The sequence below is a fragment of the Elaeis guineensis genome, chromosome 4, assembly GCF_000442705.2.
Source record: "Elaeis guineensis isolate ETL-2024a chromosome 4, EG11, whole genome shotgun sequence".
NCBI lineage: Eukaryota > Viridiplantae > Streptophyta > Magnoliopsida > Arecales > Arecaceae > Elaeis > Elaeis guineensis.
In genome coordinates this window covers 122,530,496-122,551,296 of record NC_025996.2, presented here as the reverse complement: position 1 = coordinate 122,551,296, position 20,801 = coordinate 122,530,496, and the positions used below count along the sequence as shown (strand labels likewise).

General features: G+C 36.0%; 1 long non-coding RNA gene across 5 annotated transcripts; it reads left to right on the top strand.

Annotated features, from left to right (window-relative positions):
- The first annotated feature begins 4,824 nt into the window (after positions 1-4,824).
- LOC105042721 (uncharacterized) lies at positions 4,825-20,296 on the top strand. 5 transcript variants are annotated; one of them, XR_012141039.1, is made up of 10 exons: positions 5,583-5,841; positions 6,288-6,354; positions 12,361-12,494; positions 15,678-15,764; positions 15,842-15,968; positions 16,062-16,125; positions 16,252-16,466; positions 16,644-16,720; positions 18,819-19,037; positions 19,933-20,287. It is a non-coding gene; the product is annotated as an uncharacterized lncRNA (long non-coding RNA). The 5 variants fall into 5 exon arrangements; XR_012141038.1 differs by lacking the exon at positions 5,583-5,841 and adding an exon at positions 4,825-5,036 and having other exon boundaries at positions 16,644-19,037; positions 19,933-20,296; XR_012141040.1 differs by having other exon boundaries at positions 16,647-19,037; positions 19,933-20,296.
- Positions 20,297-20,801: the final 505 nt, after the last annotated feature.

The window sequence follows — 20,801 nt, the reverse complement described above, 5'->3', positions numbered from 1 at the left end:
GATAATATGGAGCTATAGATACTTGCAGCCAATACTTCATTGGATGGTTAAGTTGAATTTTGATCCTCTAGATACTCTTTCCCTCCCATTTGAAGCCTAAACTAGCATGGATGGATATATTTCGATATACTCCAATTCTTGAACGGATTATTTCTACATATTTTATTCAATGATATAAAGCTATAGATACCTCTGACCCATCTATTGGATAGTTAGATTAAATTTTGACCCTCTGATACCCCTCCCTCCTGCCTAAAGCCTAAACCAGCATGGAGGGATATATTTTGATATACTCCAATTCTCAAATAGATTGTTCCTACATATTTTATTCGATGATACGGATGTTTCTACACCTCCATCCCATCCATCAGATAGAAAGATTGACTTTTAACCCATAGATCTATTTTTTTCAACTTAAGCCTAACTATGTGAAGCTTTTAAATATAAAAATTTAAAATAAGTAAAGAAATTTATTAATACTGCTTGACTTATCTGTTGTAATGACTGTGATAACGAGCTCAGCTGATCGTACAGATGTGGATCTTAAAGAATCTCAACAACCATGTTGCGGATGGTATCTCAAAAACTTTGAGGTTGCTGGCAAACAAGTCTCTGTACGACCTTCTCGACATGTGCATCGCCCTACGTCTGGATCGTTGAGGTCTAAGAGGAGGATGTCGAAGACCAATGAGTTGCTAGAGGGTCGAAGCCATGCCCAAACCCTATGACCTGACTCTTGCTAACCCCTTCGGTGGCCCTGAGCCATCCCTCGAGGTCAAGGAGGGGTTGAGAGGATGGATCCTCACCGTGCCATGCTATGACGTATTCTGCATAATCTGCCTACATAGTTTAAAAATTTATTAATGCTATTATACATATAAGTATATATAAAAATTTAATAAATAATATTTTATTTTATCGCGATCCATCTGGACCTAGAATCTAAGTAATCATCGATCCTCCTAGATTGATGCGTAGTCTCCCACAACTGCAGCTACTGTGGGACATGTCTAGCTGTCGTGTCTATAATAAATAAAGAAATCAAATTAATTAAAACTAACATATGATCAACTAAATATGAGATTAATATAAGTTTAAAATTTTTACCAATCTATCTGCAATGACATGTGTGCCAACAAAGCCACTGATATGCTTGATCGGATCCTGCTGTAGAATATGTACCTTAATCAAAAGATGAATCTATAATTATATACAATATAATATTTTTAAAATTTTTAAATTAATGGATTTCAAAGTACATAGCATCATTACAAATAGGGACGGTCGAGATGCGCATCTTGCGCATGCGGACTTGGGGCGTGCAGACAACTAGGTTGCGCGAGCACACCAATATAGCATCCAAGCAAATCCCATTCTGGAGGTTCCAAAGTACCAAGCAGCATTGCAAATAGTGTTGGAAATGGATCAGGTTGGGTTCGGCCACATCCCTCCTTGAGTCCAATTTGAAATTTTTTTTCAAACTTCAGACCGGATCTAGGACTTAAAATCCAATCACCAAGTTGCTCCAACCGCCATCGGAGTAGAAGCAAGTTAGAGATGGTCTGGCAGTGGTCCGATCTCGAACTCCTATCGTCAAAGGCAGTAGGGCTACTCTCATTGGAGAGCTTTCGGGAGTGATTCCATCTTTCCAAAATAATATTAATTTAAATAATATTATTAATAATAATATTAATTTAAATAATAATATTAATAATATTATTAAAATATTAATTTAATAATATTATTAATATTATTATTTAAATTAATAATATTATTAATTTAAATATTATTAATATTTAAATTAATAATATTTAAATTTAAATATTATTAATTCAAATTAATCAGATAAATCTAATTAATTTTAAATATTAAAAATTTAAAGAGGTGGGAACGAGTTGTGGTGATGGCGATGGAGCCATCATTGTCGCCATCGCTCAAAGTCACCTTGCGGTGCAGGGAAGAAGAGGAGGCAGCGGGGGACTACGGACGGTGGCTTTCGACGGCGGCATTCTGACGGCACAGTGGGGGAAGAAGGGGGGAGTCTTGGGATGGTGGATCCGACGAGGAGAAGCTTGATCCGATGGAGGGACGTCCGATCCAGTGTGGGGAAGGCTGTGGGAGAAGAATACGGGAGGTTGGAAAGAATGGGGAGGTCAGGGTGTCGGGACTGGGCTCCGACGAGCATCCGACTGCATCGAAGAAGAGGCAGGAGGCGGGGAAGAATGGGGAGGGCCGGCACTGGTTTGGCAACGGCCGATCCGATGTGGGGATGCCGGATCCAAGGAGGGGACAACGGCGTGGGGTCTCGAGCACGGCAACATGACCTCCGACGATGTGGAGGCAAAAATCGGGGATGGAGGCGGTGGTTTAAGGGACGACGGTGGATAAAGAACTAGGCAATTGGGGATCAAAGGGGTTATTTTAGGACAGACTGTTAGCGACGACTAGTTTCCATCACTAATAGTAATTATTTAAAATTAAATTTATAGCGATGGCTTTGCCATCGCTGATAAGAAAATAGCCATCGCTAATAAGTGGTCGGCTTTTTAGTGACGGAAAAGATTTTCATCGTAATATGTCATTGGTAAATGGTGCTATTAGCGATGGCTTGTTTGCCGTTGCTAAAAGCCATCGCTAATACACCATTTTTTTTAGTGCTTCCTCGCATCTAGCGATAATTCTCCATCTAACAGCCTAATAGTAAAGCTATAAATTATTTGTCAATGTATTATCTTAAAACATAGTTTTATGATTTGTTTAATATTTATTTGAATCAGTATTATTCATGCAAGTTACATAGTTTGATGCACTATACTCTTCTTTGGCTACTTTTTTCTTCCATATAAAGTGACACATATGAGTGTCAAAATGTTTCAAATTCAAATTTGATTAGGGTTCTAGCAATGCTGAGAAAAATCTATTGTAGTGCTAATATGCATAATAAAAGTTCCAATAGATCAATTTAAAGTAACTTTCATAAACGTTGCAACGAAACACATAACAACCCTTATAAGTGTCCAATACTTTAAGGTGCTTCAGTTTATAAGCTCTATGTAGAAAAATCTAGAGCTAAGCTTATAAATGTAGCAATAGTCTAAGAGAGAACAACTAAAAATGATGCTTGTAAGTGTTACAATAGAGTATGTTTATAAGTGTCATCGTACACGAAAATCAAAAATCTGTTTATTGTGATATTTATAAACATTATATAAACATCATTAATGTTTATATCCAACAATAGAATAGATCATGACCTAGACTTCTATAGGATATGAAACTAAAGCAACACTCACTTAAAGAGACATTTCTTCTTAGAGGAATAAACTGTGCCTTACACATCAAGCAGGGTCGATATTACTAATGCTGATATTAATGATAAGAGTTTCTCCTTAAAGACTCAACATATGCAAAGTTTTTGCCGATATTAATGGCACGGGTCTTTGCTCGACCACCATTAATGCTCATTGGCTAATGTGTAATAGAAATTTGGTTGTTTAAGCTTTATATGTACTTTGTCTGATCTATTGGGTGATTGCATTTTAAAATATTTGAAAAAAAAGAAAAAAAATCATATCTTGCACGTCATATTGATTGTATACTAGTGAGAAAACTAAAAAAAGAGCATCAAGAACATATTTTGAAGGGGGGTTTAAATTGGAAGGAGAGCTCCGTGCGATTAATTTAGAAACAAAGTGGATAAATAAAGTTTGATAATGTTTTTAAATTACGAAAGTAGGAAGTTAGAACTTAGGAGTAGCTGGGAATGGAGAGGAAAATAGAGAAAAAGAATTGTATAAAAATGGCACATGTCTTCTACCTACATAGATGCCCCTTTGGGGTAGAAAATATGTAGTATTTTTATGACAAACCGTAGAGTGATTTAGTCAACAGTTTTGATATGTAGAATCTTTTTAATGTATTGCTATCTTATTTTATAATATAATATTGATATATGCTAAATTATCTTAACTTCCTTGAAATTGGACTAAGAGGAGTGTATCTCTAAAATTTTTGCACATTTATAAGTTAATAAATCACAACCATTAATATTTTCTCATGCGATCACAAACATTCATACTTCTCCTCACATACATTGCATTAGTACTAGGACTGGCAAAATATGATCTGATCTGTCAATCCAATCCATGTTCGATCCGCTATAAACAGGTTTGGATTTATGCTAAATGGATTTAGATCATAAACAAATCGACCTCCTTAACCTGTTTAATAATTGAGTTGGATTTGGATTTTAAATATCTGATTTATTTAATCCATTTAATATTTAGGTTGGATTGAGCCAGATAACTTATTTAATCTGTTTAACTTATTTCTGACCCATTTAATCTGATCTGTTTAATCTGTTTAACCCATTTAAGATCTGTTTCACCTGTTTAAAATTAGTTTAACCTATTTCTAAACCCATTTAACTCGACCTGTTTAATCTGTTTAACTCATTTAACCTGTTTAACCTAATTTGATCTATTTAATAAATGGATTAAACAGATCGGATTAACTTATCTGTTTAATAAACAGGACGGATTTATATTTGAATTTTTGATCTGTTTAATAAATAGATCGGATTTAGATTGATGATTTTCTGATATGATATGCATGGATCTGTTCTATTTATGATTCGATCCGATCAGATTACCACCCTTAATTAGTACCATGGCTTTCAAATGGACTAAGCTGAGGCAATTTTGGTTCATGCACCTTGTTAACGACCACGTGGCATACCTCAAAACAACATGGTTGCCATATTAATATTTTTGCTTGCTCTACCATGACCTTTTTATAGTTCTTCTCTTTTCTACACAAGTCCACTCCAAGGAAAAGAGTGATAGATTGATCCCTCCTGACTGTAATCCTTAGGTTGGTGTGGCTATCCACGGCAAATCGTATATATATTTCAGTGCAAAACTTGAAGGAGGAGGTGGAAGTATTGTTGGATGATCTTCCAGATGATGCCACTGACATCCTCAACATCCTTGAGGCTGAGCAAGCCCCTCTTTCCCTCTAGCTTAATTATCATCGCAGTGAGATATCTTTCGCCCTTCCTTTCTCTCTCTACATCACCCTATCTTATGATGTTAATTTTTAATTCTTGATCAGAATATAGGGCTTTAGCTATTGCAGTACTTGTCTTATATTTGAATCGATTTAAGGTTTTGAGTGATAAAATCTTAGAAGGACTTTGTAGTACTCATTGCTGTTAATCGAGCACAAGGAGTTGGAAGATCAAATATATTTTTCGATCATTTGACTTGGGTTCTAGTGTAATGTATCAAAAATAGTGAAAATATTCTTCTAGGGGCACAATATGCACGAATTATTTTTCCCCTCGATTATTGTTTGATAATTTTTCTTCTATCAAAGGATGCATACCTATGTATATATCCATGATCAGACCCTTTTCTCCAAGGAATTCCTTGCATAGCATTGAACATATTGGGTTCTGTCATATAACACTAAAGATTTTTATTAAAAAAAAAAAAATCTTATTTTAATCTTTAAAAATTCAATTAACAACATATATTTTTGAAAATTATAATATATTTCTTAGATCAGAAAGCAAACTTCCCGCTATTGCAAAACGTTCCGTTTTCTCCCTTCCCTCCCCTCCTTTGCGAAACCCTCCTTCTGGGTAAATAGAGAAATAGATCGATCTCGACTGCCGGAAGCCCTAGGGTGGGTGGCGGCGATACAGTTTGCATCTATTTTCCGGTGCAGAACTCGGAGGAGGAGGTGAAAGTGCCTCTAGTCCTTCCCTCACGACACCAACAACATCCTCGACATCCTCAAGGCCGAGCAGGCCCCCCTTACCTCTGGTTCATCATCACGGTCGGCCCCCTTTCTCCTTCCCTTCTCTTTGTCTCCAAAATAGAACTCCACCAGATGATTTTAGACCCCAGCTCTTTGTTAGATTAGAGTGGTTTCGGTCGTATGATTGCTTGCATTGGTTGAATCGATTGAATTAGGGTTCCAAGCATAATATTATTCATTCAGAAAGCAGAGAATTTGTATTCTATTCTGATTTTGTGATTTGTGTCATACTGACCATGTAGAACCTTGCTGAAGAAACAATTTATATGCGTTCACTTAACGACTGTCCATTTGCAGTCAGACTGCAATTGATTATTATTAAATTCCACATCTTCTATTTACAATGGATATTGGAAATAAATTACTTTGCTTTTAACTAAGTTATAGAAATCTGTGGAAATTGTTTATCTTTTATGGATTGCATCTAAGACGTTCTACTTATTCCCTATTGTTTTTTGACACAGAGAGAATACTTTAAGCAAAATAAGGTGGAACAATTACGGCGGATTTTGGAGGAAGGATCAAGTCCAGGTATTTTTGTTTTGCTAATAGTATTCTTTATCTCAATTGGGGGAGGATTTTATTATTATTTTTAAATGCATTAAGAAAAGAACAGATCAATCTCAAAGCATCTATCATGTTTCCTTCATTCACCATCATGACACTTTAAGCCAAAGGATTTAGGTCTCTCTGGAATGCAACAGTATCCTTGGCATTGTCATGTTCTGAAAGGAAAACGGGATTGGAATGGGTGCAGGGCACTAGTTCTTTCTTGAACTGTCCTGACTGTCGTGGTCTGTTCTGACCATTCCGTTTACATCCTTTCACTAGCTCTTTCCATCTCTGTACCATTCTTCCCCATGAGCAAACTGAGATAGGGCCCAATATCGAGAGTAAGCACTTTGTTTACGCTAAGTTTTTCATTCTTGTAGAGGAATTAGATTTCTTATATTTGCAGAAATTGATGAGTACTATGCTGATTTCAAGTATGATCGAATTGCTATCCTAAATGCACTGGGGGCCTATCATACTTATTTTGGGAAGATGGAGACAAATAAAAGTAAAAAGGATGATTATTTTATTTTAGCAGCTCAATGCTACAATAGAGCATCAAGAATTGATGTCCATGAACCATCCACATGGATTGGGAAAGGTGAAGATAAATTGCTAAAATGTTTCTATTTATTCATGTATTACATGAGGATATTCTTACACATTATATTGTGAAGAAATTGATGCTAGAATTCTTTTTCTTTTCCAGATGCTCTATTGGATGTCACTCCAGTCCATCATATAGGAAACTATGTCATTACTCTAGTTGTTAGCATACATCTTGCACTAAAATCGCCATATAGGACAACTTATTTGGTATGTTTTAATATTTACTGCTTGCACTTGAGGAAAAAAAAAAAGTCTTCTGAGGTATGTCTCAGGTAGCACAAAGTCCTCATTGGTGATTTGAGCGATTGGTACGTAGACTTCATCTAAAGTGTATAAATGAACTATGCGGTAGTACTGTCAAAATGGGCTGGCCTGGCCCGGCCCGGCCCGGCCCACATAGGCCTAAAATTTGATGGGCCGGGCCGGGCTAGGCCCAGCCAAAAAATGGGACATAATATAGCTGGCCCAGCCCAGCCCTTTAAGGGCCGTAGATCGGGCCGAGCCAGCTCATGGGTCTTGAACCTCAAATGACTGAAGAGTAAAGAGTGAAAAGTGAAAAAAAGAGAGGTAGAGAGCCTGAGAGGGCGAGAGCTTCGAGTGGTCGAGCCTGAAGAATGGAGAGAGACCGAGAGAGCCTGAGAGGAGGCTGGAATGAGATTTTTTAATCTGGTGCTTTCGATTTAATCTGGTGCCAAAGACCAGAGATTCAAGTCCCCAAAGAAGCAGCTTGTCCTCAATTTTCTGCTTAGGAATGATGCCACCACAAAAAGCAGGAGAGTAGAAACAAGTTAAGACTTTGAAAAATCTGAATAGTTCCTTTTCAAAGTTAAACATCTAATTAGATTGAAGAAATATAAAATATATTAAACCCTCTCAAAGTTTTCAAGCAAAGTGTGTCCATTAGTATGCACCAGCTTGTACCAAGCATATCGTACTAGTATCGAATTGATAGTTGGGTATGTGGGTGCATTGGGCATCAGTATGCACAGGGGCGGACCTTGGATGAAATACTTGAGGGGGCCAAATATAAAATAATTTTGTAAAATAAAAACAAGTCATACCAATACAATGACATACCTTTATTACAGTGCTCCTCGATGTTCTTTTAAATCTTTGAATTCATCAATGATGGAATCCAAATCAAAAAGTTCAGCAATTTCCCTTTCAATATAGACAACTAAATTATCGGCAAGAAACTCATCTTCCATCTTATTACGGAGTCTTGTTTTCACCAACTTTATTGTTGAAAATGCTCGTTCTGTAGTAGCAGTAGACACTGTAAGAGTTAATACAAGGCGAATCAATCGATCAAACAAATAGTATATCTTTGATTTTTTTGTTGCTGCCAATGCTTTATAAAGATCAGATATTTTAGAAAGAGACTTTAAATTTGGATCATGAGGTGCATCACAAATAAAATGCTGAAGCTGAAATTTGAAATTGATTTTCTCTTGCTCAATGAAGTCCATAGGATAGTATTTCTCTGCAAGCTTGTAACTATTATCAATATTGAAGGCTTTATATCCATTCTTAGGAATCAAAGATGAGCAAAGAGATAAGAGCTCTATTGTCTCCTTAATCGATAATTCAACTTCTGCAATTGTTTGTCTATTGCAACAAGAAAAATGTCCACTCGATAATGATGCTTAATGGTAACTTTATCTTGTTGGTGACAAGCTCGACCCCGACGTGCTATGTAAGGAGCACTAAAATCAGGAATATCAATAAGATGCTGCTGATAGAACAACTTGGCATTCTCAAGTAGAGTATCCCATCCATCTTCTCTTAATTGTTGAATTAGACTTTTTGTTGTTGCAACATATTGCATGGCATTTACAATCTCCTGAGATTGTTGTTGTAGAGCATCACAAAGAAGATTAATAATTCCCATCATCTCTTTTACAAAAACTAAAATGAAGGCAAATTCAAATGAATTCATTGAATTGTAAGCAGTATCAGTATCTCCACATTGAGAGTAAGTGGCTCCATCTTTAATAATGCTTTGAAGAATAGAAGAAGTTGCACCAAACATTACAATTAAACTGCACACAGAATCAAAATGAGAACTCCAACGAGTATCACTAGCTCGTTTCAATGTGGTTCTTTGGTTTACCCCTCTACTAGTCTCCAATTCATCAAATTCTAACAAATATGCAATTTCTTCAAGTTTGGCAGCTTCTAATTCATCATGTCGTTTACTTGAGCTACAAATGAGATTTTTTATGAAGGTCAAGTTTGAAAAGAATTGATGAATTGGGATAACCTCTCTAGAAGCAACAACTAGTGCAAGTTGTAACCTGTAAATAATATCATAATAACATATTAATAAATAAAATATATCATCAAATTAAAATCTAAACATAGAATTTAGCAAAATTTCTCACCCTGAGCAAAGCAATGCACATAATATGCATAAGGACATTCCTTTCAAATTAATGCTTGCAACCCATTAAACTCTCCACACATTTTACGAGCACCATCATATCCTTGACCACACATATTTCGAATGTCAAGACAGTATTGAGAAAGGATATTGCACAATTCCTGTTTAAGAGTTGCTCCTGAAGTATCTTTAACATGCATTAAATCCAAGTATCGTTCTCTTATCAAACCATCTTTGTCAACAAACCTCAAAATAATAGCCAATTGCTCTCTTTTCGGCTCATCACATGCTTCATCAACAATAATGCAAAATTTGGACTTCCCAATCTCCTCATGAATATAATTTTGAACCTTACTTGCAAGGATATGTAGGAGCTCCTTTTGAATTTTTGGAAAAGTCCACTGAGAATTATATGGAGCATTTTGCAAGACAACTTTTGCTACATCATCATTATATGATGCTAACAACTTTATCATTTTAAGAAAATTTTCACAATTTTTGGAACTTGAGGACTCATCATGTCCTCTAAATGCACAACCTTGATAAGATAACCAATGAATTGTATCAATGGAGGCTTTAAGTCTCAATCTATTTTTTCATTTCTCCCTTGAAGATTGCACATTTATAAAATTATGAATATGTTGTGACTGATTCAATAAAGTATCACAACATTTCACTGCATTATTATGCGATGAACAACGATCGTCTCCAACATGATTAAGAAATGCACAATTTTTTCCATCATTGACTTTCTTCCAATTACGAAATCCTTTTACAATAAACACATCTACTCCAGGACGACCACTTGATGGCTTGCCAAAGAGATAACATGGAAAACAATATGCAACATCCTTTGCAATGGAGTATTCCAACCATGGGAACAAATTAAACCATGCAACAAAAAATCTACGAGGATGTTTTTCAGGACCAGAATGAGGATAACTTTGAAGACGAATTTGATATGCTCCCATTTTCAAATATTTCCTTCTTATTTCATCTCTTTGGTTTAGTAAAAATTCATAAATTTGTCGGCGTAACCCTGGGTCACGTTCTATATCATTATCATTATCTTCTTTAATATCAATTCTTCGATTCTTAGGACTCTTCTTAACCTCAAGAGTACTTTTAGTCATTTGAATTGATGCCGAAGGTGCATTTTTATCATCAACCTTCCTCTTAAAAAAAGAATCAATAGTTTTTTTCTTATGAAAGAGATAATATGAAAAACAATATGCAGCATCCTTTGCAACAGAGTATTCCAACCATGGGAACAAATTAAACCATGCAGCAAAAAATCTACGAGGATGTTTTTCAGGACCAGAACGAGGATAACTTTGAAGACGAATTTGATATGCTCCCATTTTTAAATATTTCCTTCTTATTTCATCTCTTTGGTTTATTGAAAATTCATAAATTTGTCAGCGTAACCCTGGGTCACGTTCTATATCATTATCATTATCTTATTCAATATCAATTCTTCGATTTTTAGAAGGACTCTCCTCAACCGCAAAAGTACTTTTAGTCATTTGAATTGATGCTGAAGGTGCATTTTTATCATCAACCTTCCTCTTAAAAAAAGAATTAATAGTTTTTTTCTTAACCATGATGAATTGATACTTGAGAAATTTCTACATTAATTAGTTAGAACAAATTAGACGTCTATGTAAAGTAAAAGAAAATAATATAATAATTATTCAAGAAAAAAAGATTAATTAAATTCAGAACATTCTTGTACACCTAAATTGAACAATTCAAACAACATTTAAATTATAACAATTAAATTCACTTATAAATAATAAAATCTTAATTTATCCAAAAAAATTAGATTCTCTCCAAAAAATTCATAATACAGAACAAACTCATAAATAAAAGCTGGTACTGAGTCCACACAATTGCACAAAGTAAATAGATTTCCACTAACGTAAATCAATACCGAAAAGTGGAGAACAATAAACTAAAAAAAACCTTTGTTGGCTTGTTGCTGAAAATTGATGCCGTAAATGATAAAGAAAATCCCTGGCTGCTGCTATCTCTTGTCCTCTCCTCTTGTTTTGATCAAAAATCACGAAAAGTGCTTTCTCAACAAGTCTGTTCTTTTTACTTTGGGTGGGGTTTTCTCTCTTTTGTGGGGTTCATTCTCTTTTTAGAACCCCCACAGGGTCACAGGTCCCTCTGCCTCTTGGCCTTCTCAATTCTCAAATTATAATATATTATATTTTATTATAAGTCATCAGATCAATGCTTGGTGGTCTCCCTTTTCTCTAGTGGTCCCTGTTTAGTTGTCCACTTTTCTAATTTAGTGGAGATTCCGGAGAAGTTTTGGGGAAGGGGCATCCTACTCATGGTATAATATATATATAAAAAATTTTGGGGGGACCACGGCCAACCCCCCTCCCCACCACCCACCGCCCCCCCTCCCCCGCATGTCCCTGAAAAGGTCCGCCTCTGGGTATGCAAAATGAATACCTGTACCAGGTGTATTGGCATTTTCCAACATGCTACCTGTACGTGGTCTAGTATTGAGATTTTGAACCTTGTTTTTGAGTCGTAAACTTTAGTGATGATCATTTGATATATTCTTTTACTGAATTTGTGCTACTATGATCTGTAATGTTAATTCTGTTCCAAGTCAATGCCTAAATCAAAAATTATTGGTCGAAAATTTGTTCAAAGTCCAAGTGCCAATTCTCAGATAATATGAATTATTTACATCTTTATAGAGCTGCTCAGGATCTATTGTTCTTTGATGTGCAACTTTGGCTGTATGGGCCATAGAAGAATTAAGTGAAATGCTTAACATGGTATTATGGTTATGGACATCTGCACCGAATCTAAGAAGGAATAATTAAGTTGAGGGCTTCATTATTGGGTCATTAGGTTAGAGAGAAGGCTTAGGAAGGAATTTAAAGAAGGATCTGACTTATGCTGTTGTGCTTATCTCTTCATAGTTGATGATGTTGTATTATATGAAAAACTCCTTATGCACTCTGCAGGCAGCCACTCAGAAGCAGGGGTTTCCCATCATGCAATGGAGTCTCGCCAATTCACAACATGCACCAGCACGTATAGGCACAATCTGATCGCCTTCACTTTGGAAGCAACTTTATACGTTTTCTTTTAGTCAAGGGTACTTTAATATTTTGACTTTTTGAGTCCTTTCATGCATTAAAATTTTCTTCAGTAAATATAAGTATATATGATGTTATATAATTAATAAGGCAACTTGCATGTTTATTGGATGCTATATTTTCATTTCAGCCAATATGACACCCTATTACTGCACTGGTACCACCAAATGAAAATCTTTGATATAATACATTGCAATCATTGTTAAAACTCATAATATCATGAAAATAGAAAATTCATTCTAAAGTATTAATGCATTTGGTTCTTGAAATACTAATATTTGCTTTTATTTGAAAATACTAATGATGTATTAGATGTTTGTAGTGTCTATTCTAATTCCAGCTAGCGAAATGCATATGCTATGCTCCTCTCCTCAATCATCCTTGACAGTGGGTTTTCAGGTGTACTTTAGTTATCTTAATGTTCTGATAGTACTATTAATGATATTATCTCATGCATTCCATGTACTACACTTAATTACGTGAACCTTAAAAATATGCAGAGGAGGCATCATTGGAATGCTGGTTGTGACGGCGTCCTGTTAATGGGTGTGGCCATAGTGTGGTTGCATCTTTTCTCATTCTCCAACCATAATGCTATCTATAACCAGGATGGCTTCTGTCTAATGTTATCTGATTTGACTGTCTCATAACCATATGACCTGCGCTATATGGGGGGCCTTAGCCCTGTTGATTTCCACAGACTAACTGCCCTTGCTGGCCCTGGTGCCTTGATTTGTCTTCCCCTGATTTTCATGCTAGAAACCAAGACTACCTCTCTCATATAACATTAGATGCTCAAATTGAGTTCTCATGTTTGTTATCCAAAAATTGAAATGCTTCATATTGTAACAACCACCAATCATCAACTTGTTCAATGCCTCTACAAGCCTTTTAGTTCACGTCTTGCCTTTCAAGGAGATCCCTATATTTACCAATGAGGGCTAGGAGGTACTCGGGTTCTTTCAATATCTTCTTGGTTAGTATGTACGCCTAGCAAATAGGTATTTGGTATTGTCAGGAAAATTTTCTGATTCAAAAGTTGTGCAACTTTTGTGCTAGGACACCATCAGTTTAGTACCATTAATTGGTAACTAGATTTTGCAAAGGAGAACCACTTAGTTGTTTTCATCCCATTCAGGAGGTGTTCATCATAACAATGAACAATCAGCACATAGTATTATCTACAACACCACTATCCTGGGGAACACAATCAATATCAGTATTGGCATCTTTTTGCTGCATAACTCATTAAGGATGTTCTGAATTGTATTCAGATGTTAGTGGACCAAAGCCAAAGAACCCATTATTTGCTCTTTGTGGATCTACTGATCTTACTTCGTCATACAGGTCAACTTTATGTTGCCAAAGGTGAACTACAGAATGCGTCTAACGCATTTCAAATTGTTTTGGGTGATGATCCTAATAATGTTCCTGCTTTTCTTGGTCAGGTACTTTTTTTTCTTCCCATTGTACCAAATACTCGAAGTTGCAGATAAATTTGTTGCTGGAATGCTCTTATGTGACATATAATTCCCGAAAAAATAGCCTCTTTTTTTCCTTTTTTTTTTTGGCAATGTTGTTAGGCTTTTGTGCAAGGAGTGCTGTAACAAATCCATTGAGTTGCAATTTTTCAAGGCAAACAATTCTATTCATTCTTTTATTAATGTTCAAGTTTGTTCTCTTTCCCACAAATAACCATAATCATCGTGCTTTAATCCAACTATGCGGGGTTGACATTACCTCAACCATATTCCGTACCGGCCCAAACTGGCCGGTATATCCATACCGAATTGTCCCAATGGGGAGCCGGTCCGGTTCAAGCCGGATTTTCGGAAAATGGGCTGAACTGGACTGAACTGGTCTGTTCGGTAAGGTATCGGCTCGAACCACCTGATATCAGGTGGTTTGGTCCGGTTCGGTCTAGTTTCCCTTTTTTTTTTAGTGCTGGTGGGTGGGATTTTTTTTTTGATTTTTTTATTATCGGTACGATATGATACAGTCCGATACGGTATGATATGGTACTATACCGGCCGGCAACTGGTACAGCTTTCAGTACCGAGTCCGTGAATCTTTTGGTTCTTTTCTAGCATGACCTTAGCTATGAGTATTAGCAGTCCTGCTTTATTGGATATCTTTAGTCTACGCCAAAATCTTTTTTTTGTGACATTCACCATAAACCTTTGTTTTGATGGCAGTTTCTAAGTTGATAAATATTAGAGGATTCTGCTCATTAGTATTTAAATAAACATTTATAGTTTTTTCATGTAATCTATTTTAAGTTATGATTTTAAAGTCAGAGACATATTCCTATCTGAATCATCTTACAATATTTCAGTCAAATGAAGTTACAGATATTAGTTACAGACAAAAGTTTCTGTTTCAAAAAAGTTTCTGTTTCACAATTTTTTTTAAACCAGGGTCCTCAGGATGTTCTTAGGATGTCAAGATAAACTAATGTCATATGCAAGCATGTAACAGATGATGTTATCTCACAGTTGGCCCAAGATATAATCTGTTCAAAGGCATTCCTTAAGGACTTAGTGTTTTCTAATCCAAGTGACGATCTACACGGCTATCTTTTTTATGCTTGTTGCACGGTCCTTGTTCTATGATATAGCTTATATATTTACTTTAACACCTAAACAGCATCAGTAGAGAATAGCTGGACATGCATGTTATCAACCCTAGTCTGATGCACACAAATCTTAAAGGATTGAAATGTTCAACAAGTGAACTTGTTTTCTACTAAGCACTGTGCTTGAGTGATTTTATGATTTCTATTTTAAACTTAAGTAAACCTAAGATAAAAGGCCTGAATGGCAGTATTCACAAAAAATGCACATTGCTATAATTGTTCATAATTTGGCATGGTAGATCAATATTCATGGATCATTAATTTTGTTTCAACAAATTCAGATAGGATTGCCATTAGCGATTATTGAAGAGGACTGGGATTTGTGATGGCAATAAAAGTGTATGAGTTATAAAGAAAATGAACTCTAGGAAAAGAATGAAAAATGATGTGTCCAGTTCTATATAGATTTACAGTTTGATTATGTATTTATCTTAAAATCAGTAAAATAATGTACATAAAATTATAGAATATTTGTGTCTGAAATCAAACATATTATACCACTGCATTTTTCAGGGAAAAACTTAAATTACTAATATTTATTGTGCAGGCTTCTGTTGATTTTCACATTGCAGAGAATGAAGATCAATATAAAAAGGCTATGGACTTATATAAGAGCTCCTTAGAGCTATATAAGGTTTGATTGTCTTCTTATGGTTTTGAAGTAGATGATTTCCATCTGTGTTTCATTGCTTGGCTATGCAATTAACGCAGATATTACGCAGAGGGCATTGCTGTGAATCCTAACTGCTCCGCTGCTGTGAGGCTTGGTATTGGCCTCTGCCGCCACAGACTTGGTCAGTTTGAGAAAGCTCGACAAGCCTTTGAGCAAGTTTTATGGGCAAGTCAATTATTCACTAGTCATAGATTTAAGTATGCAAGTATACCTCCCTTTTCCCCTAATTCATTTTTTTTGGTGTGTTATATTATACAGTTAGATCCAGAAAATGTAGAGGGTCTGGTGGCTCTTGGAATCCTGGATTTGCAAACAAATGAAGGTCGAATCAGCCATTCTGTAGTATAAATCAATATTTCAACATATTCTGCTTGTGAAGAAAATGTACTGTTTCGAAAACTCTGGCATCTCAATCATCTTATTACCATTGCTTTTTAAATGTCTATAGCTTATGGAGTTTGAAGTGGAATGGAAAGCATGAGAAGAGCTTTTGAAATACACCCTTATTGTTCAATGGCACTGAATAATTTAGCAAATCACTACTTCTTCACTGGTCAGCATTTTTTGGTTGAGCAGTTAACTGAGGCTGCTCTTGCTGCAAGCAATCATGGGTTGATGAAATCACACTCTTACTACAACCTGGCAAGGTCATACCAGAGCAAGGTGAATATTATTATCTGAGGCAGGATTCTTAATTAAGATGTTGGTTATTATACCCTAGTCATGTTTTTATGCCTCCAATTGTAATTGTATATTTTGGTTGGCCAAGTAAAAGTTATTACATTATTTTTTTGTTTCTGCTATACGAGGTTATTACAATTTTTAAATGTATAATTGTAGGAGATTTTGAGAAGGCTGCGTGGTGGCATCTGTCAAAGAAATCAAGAAGCCACAAGACTTCATTTTGCCCAATTATGGTGTGTGCTTTTTCCCTATCTCTGTGGCCATGCTTTTTTGGGAAATATATGGTAGTTATACTGCCTGTATGCTGCCCATAATTGTAATGTTAGCTACCATGTTTTATTAAACATTACCATAACTTTCTTTTTACCTTGAGAGATCGCCTTGTATTTCTTTCAGTGATGGTATTTGTAATTTATAACTATATACTGCATTCAAGCACAACTGAAAACTTATTTTGTTCATCTATCAAATTAATTGCTGGTGGAAATACTTACTAACAGAAGGGTCAGACGCTACAGATGTAGTTTATCATGCTTGTTCTGTTCTTTTCCATCTGTGAGGATTTTATTAATTAAGTAAATGCCATGAATTGAAGGTAGTGGACATGCATACCTTGCCTATTTATTGTACTTAAGTTCTGTCCTTTAAGCCTCTTGCCATGCAATAAGTAAAACAACATCATCATATAGATATTGAATCAGAGACTTAGATTTAGTGCTTATAGCTAAGGATGAGTGGTTGCGGGTGTACAATTAGTCAATATCAGGGGACTAATCATGCACGTTGAGGATAAGGTTGCAAACATAGTGTTTGGACCATATTATTTAGAGTGACCTTTAAAATTAGCACTTGTGATCCTTGTGATGTCGTATGCTCTTGTAACCACAAAATGTTTGATCATATATTGCTTGGTCATGAGTATGATATATATTGTTTAGCTAAACAAGTGCTGCAAATGCAATCAGTAGCAGAGCCAGGATTTTCTTTTGGGGGGCAAAAGAAACATGTTCTGTGTAAAATTTTATATGTCAAAACATTTTTAGTCTCAGCATGCAAGTGTACGCATGGAATTTTACACCATAATTTACTGTAGTCCTACAAAAGGTTGGAAAGTGAGCACCCTATAACATTTTATGTGCTTATAATTTTTATGATTACTGTTATGGAGACCTTTTGAAGAGTAAAATAAATATTGTAGCAGTACTATAAAGATGACACTCTTGGAGAATTAATGAATACAGTGTTAAGTCAAGGGACATGGTTATTGCATTGTGTCTTAAAACATTGTGTTACTCTGAGGACTTGGAAAATTGTTAAACTTCAGTACTGAACAAGATACAATTTAGCAAGATGCTACATAAAACACCTAATAGCATCTCCATTATATCTAAGAGTAAATTGTTGACATTCTTTATGAACAAGAGGTAAGAAAGAGGTTGCATAGTGAAACCAATCACTTTACCCATTAGAACAAAAAAAAAAAAAAGAAGAACATTAGATGATAGAAAGAATCATAAGAGAAACAAAAAGAAGAGAGGAAATCTACATATCCATTTGATTAGGAAGATACTTCCTCCTAACTGGCTTGCTGTTGAGTCTATGACTTAAATTGAATTATAAAATCCTACTCTTGTAAGTGGCTTACTTAAGTTGAATTACAAAATCCTACTTTAGAAAGAGCAGGAAGTCAGGTGCTTAAAAGTACTGAAGGCAGGTGTTTTTGAGTTGTAGATTGGAACTGACATTTTTGTTGCTGTTTTCCACTAAAAGTGAATTAATTGTGTACTTATCATGAGTATCCACGTACGACTTGATGGCAAAAGTTAGTTAACAATTTTTATGTTCCTTGGTAAGAAAATTAATTGCCCCCAAACTAATGAAGCAACTCAAAGTTAAAAATTCAGTTATAAAACACAGGATTTTTTGTGTGAATACCCCACAAAAAGATAAATTTCCATGAATACCCTCCCAAAATTGATATTTACCTATTTCGCATGGGACAAGGGTGGAGGCCCTCCTTCGGCCTCGGCCCTCCTCTTTCAAGCCCCTCGGCGTGGCCTTGGATGGCCTCCAGCGGCCGCCGGAGGCCCCCCCCTCCTCTCCCTCTCTCTCTCCCCCCTCTCTCTCTCCCCCCCCCTCTCTTTCTTCTCCCTCCTTTCGAGATGGCCGCTGTGCCGTTTTCTATGCCGGAACTGGACTGGCTTCCCACTGGTACGGTTCGATATGGCCGGAACCGTCCGATTCGGGATGGTTCAGAAAACATTGCTTCTTTGATATTCATGCTATTTATCCATGGATCATGATGTTTGTTGCTAGTGCTGTACCATGTAGGGCTGGGACAAGTCCCACTGAAGTTAGGGGATTTCAGGAGTTCTCTTTCAAACTTTGAAAAGGTCTTGGAGGTTCAGCCTGAAAATTCTGAAAGTCTAAAGGTGGGTGAAGTTCCAGCCATACTACATGTAGCTTGGTCATATTTATGCTCAGCTTGGTCAGAATGATAAGGCCTTAGAATCCTTTTGGAAAGCTACATGAATCGACCCAGATGCTCAGGTATTCCATGTTCTCTTTTCTGTATTCTGTTTTGGTTAATTGCAATTTTTATCTTAAGGGGCCATATCATGGTGTAGTCCCGTTATATAATCACCATAGCTTGCTAAACCACTTTTGGCTATTCGAATGAGAGTCACTTCTTTGTTGCTAAACTGGAAATGCTATACTTTAGAGCGGTCTAGCAGATGATGGTCCCATTTCATGTATCAAATTTACAAGTTGTTTGAAGATCTGAACTTTACAGTAGGTTGCCCAACTGAGCTTTGGGAATAAAACATCAAGATTATTGTCAGTAAATGCTGCTTAGAGGTCAGATTCACTTGGATTACCAAAGTCTATCTATTTTAACATAGATTCTTGCAGCACTCGTTTACTATTATTGAAAAATGCTCTAAATTTTACTCGCAAACGTTGGAAGTCTACTTAAAAAATAATTTAAGAAGAACATAAAAATGTTATTACATCAACTGCATAAGGTGTTACGGAGGGAAGGTTGTGGACTATGTTCACTGAACCAGTACTGGTGCTTGGAACAATTGGCCCCCAGCACGGTATGAAACCAGTTCAGTACCGTGTGGACAAACGGTACACCATGGCATACTGGTCAGCTGATCATTATGCCATTCCCTTATTTTTCTTTTTAATTCTTCTTTTGTTTTCTCAATTTTTTTTTTTTTGTTTCCACTGATGGGTATGCCATTTCCTTAATTTTTTCATTTTTTCTCAATTTTTTCTACTTATAATTTTGATGATTATTGTTGTGTAATTTGTAATTTTATCATTCTTTTGATGTTGTTTTTACGATGACATGGAGTTGAATAGGCATGCGTAATGACATGCAATATACAACAATAATGACTTGCATTATGATAATGTGTTTATTTTTTTTGGTAAGCAAAAAAGGAGTTGGAGTGGGGCATCCCAGTGTGACTATTTCTCCGGAGCGTGATCATAGAGCTCAAATCCTGCTGGAGAATATTCGATTCGAAGAGCAAGATTGAAGAAGGACATCCCTCTCCACCATACAGACGAATCAAATTGATGAATCCGTCATCCCAGTACCATCGAGGTCTGATGGATCAGAAACCATTTCCAATATTCGTATTCAGACTGTCAGGATTAGCTTCCTTCCAGTCATTCGCATCTTGACAATGATATTGTGTTTATAAAAAAATATATACACAATACAATATACAACAAATGGAGTACTTTAATATATTTAAAGTATAAAATACATATTGGTATTTAAAATCTTGTGGAGTGTCACTATCTCCCATAGACGTTGGAATCGTATTCATGTTTCAGGCTTGGCAAGGAAGTCCAAGACTCCAAGAGTGTTGCACCGTAGTCCTACATTGTTATCCTCCCATAATATGTGCCTGTTGCATGCTATCTTGAGGGAGGTAATTAGTACAACTGGATAAGTACCCTGAGAGGATTCATTTGTCCTGTATTGGATTGGCCATTCAAAGATCCCGATCGCAAAATCTGTTCCATAAGATACTTGAGGTTGTGAAGGATATTACCTACTCAAATATAATACATTGTACAAGCCATATCCATGCTCATACAATTCATACTCTACCAGTGTAAAAAATGATTTAGATTTGAGAGTATGACTCAGATTGAGATACATCTAGGGAGCCTATTCGACATGCTAGGTCATTTACAACAGTAGCATCATATCTCGAACTTGCTTGAGGGGCCTATCTCTTAGATGCAATAGTATCCACACAGGCTCTACTAGGTTGTGCATCGTGGTCT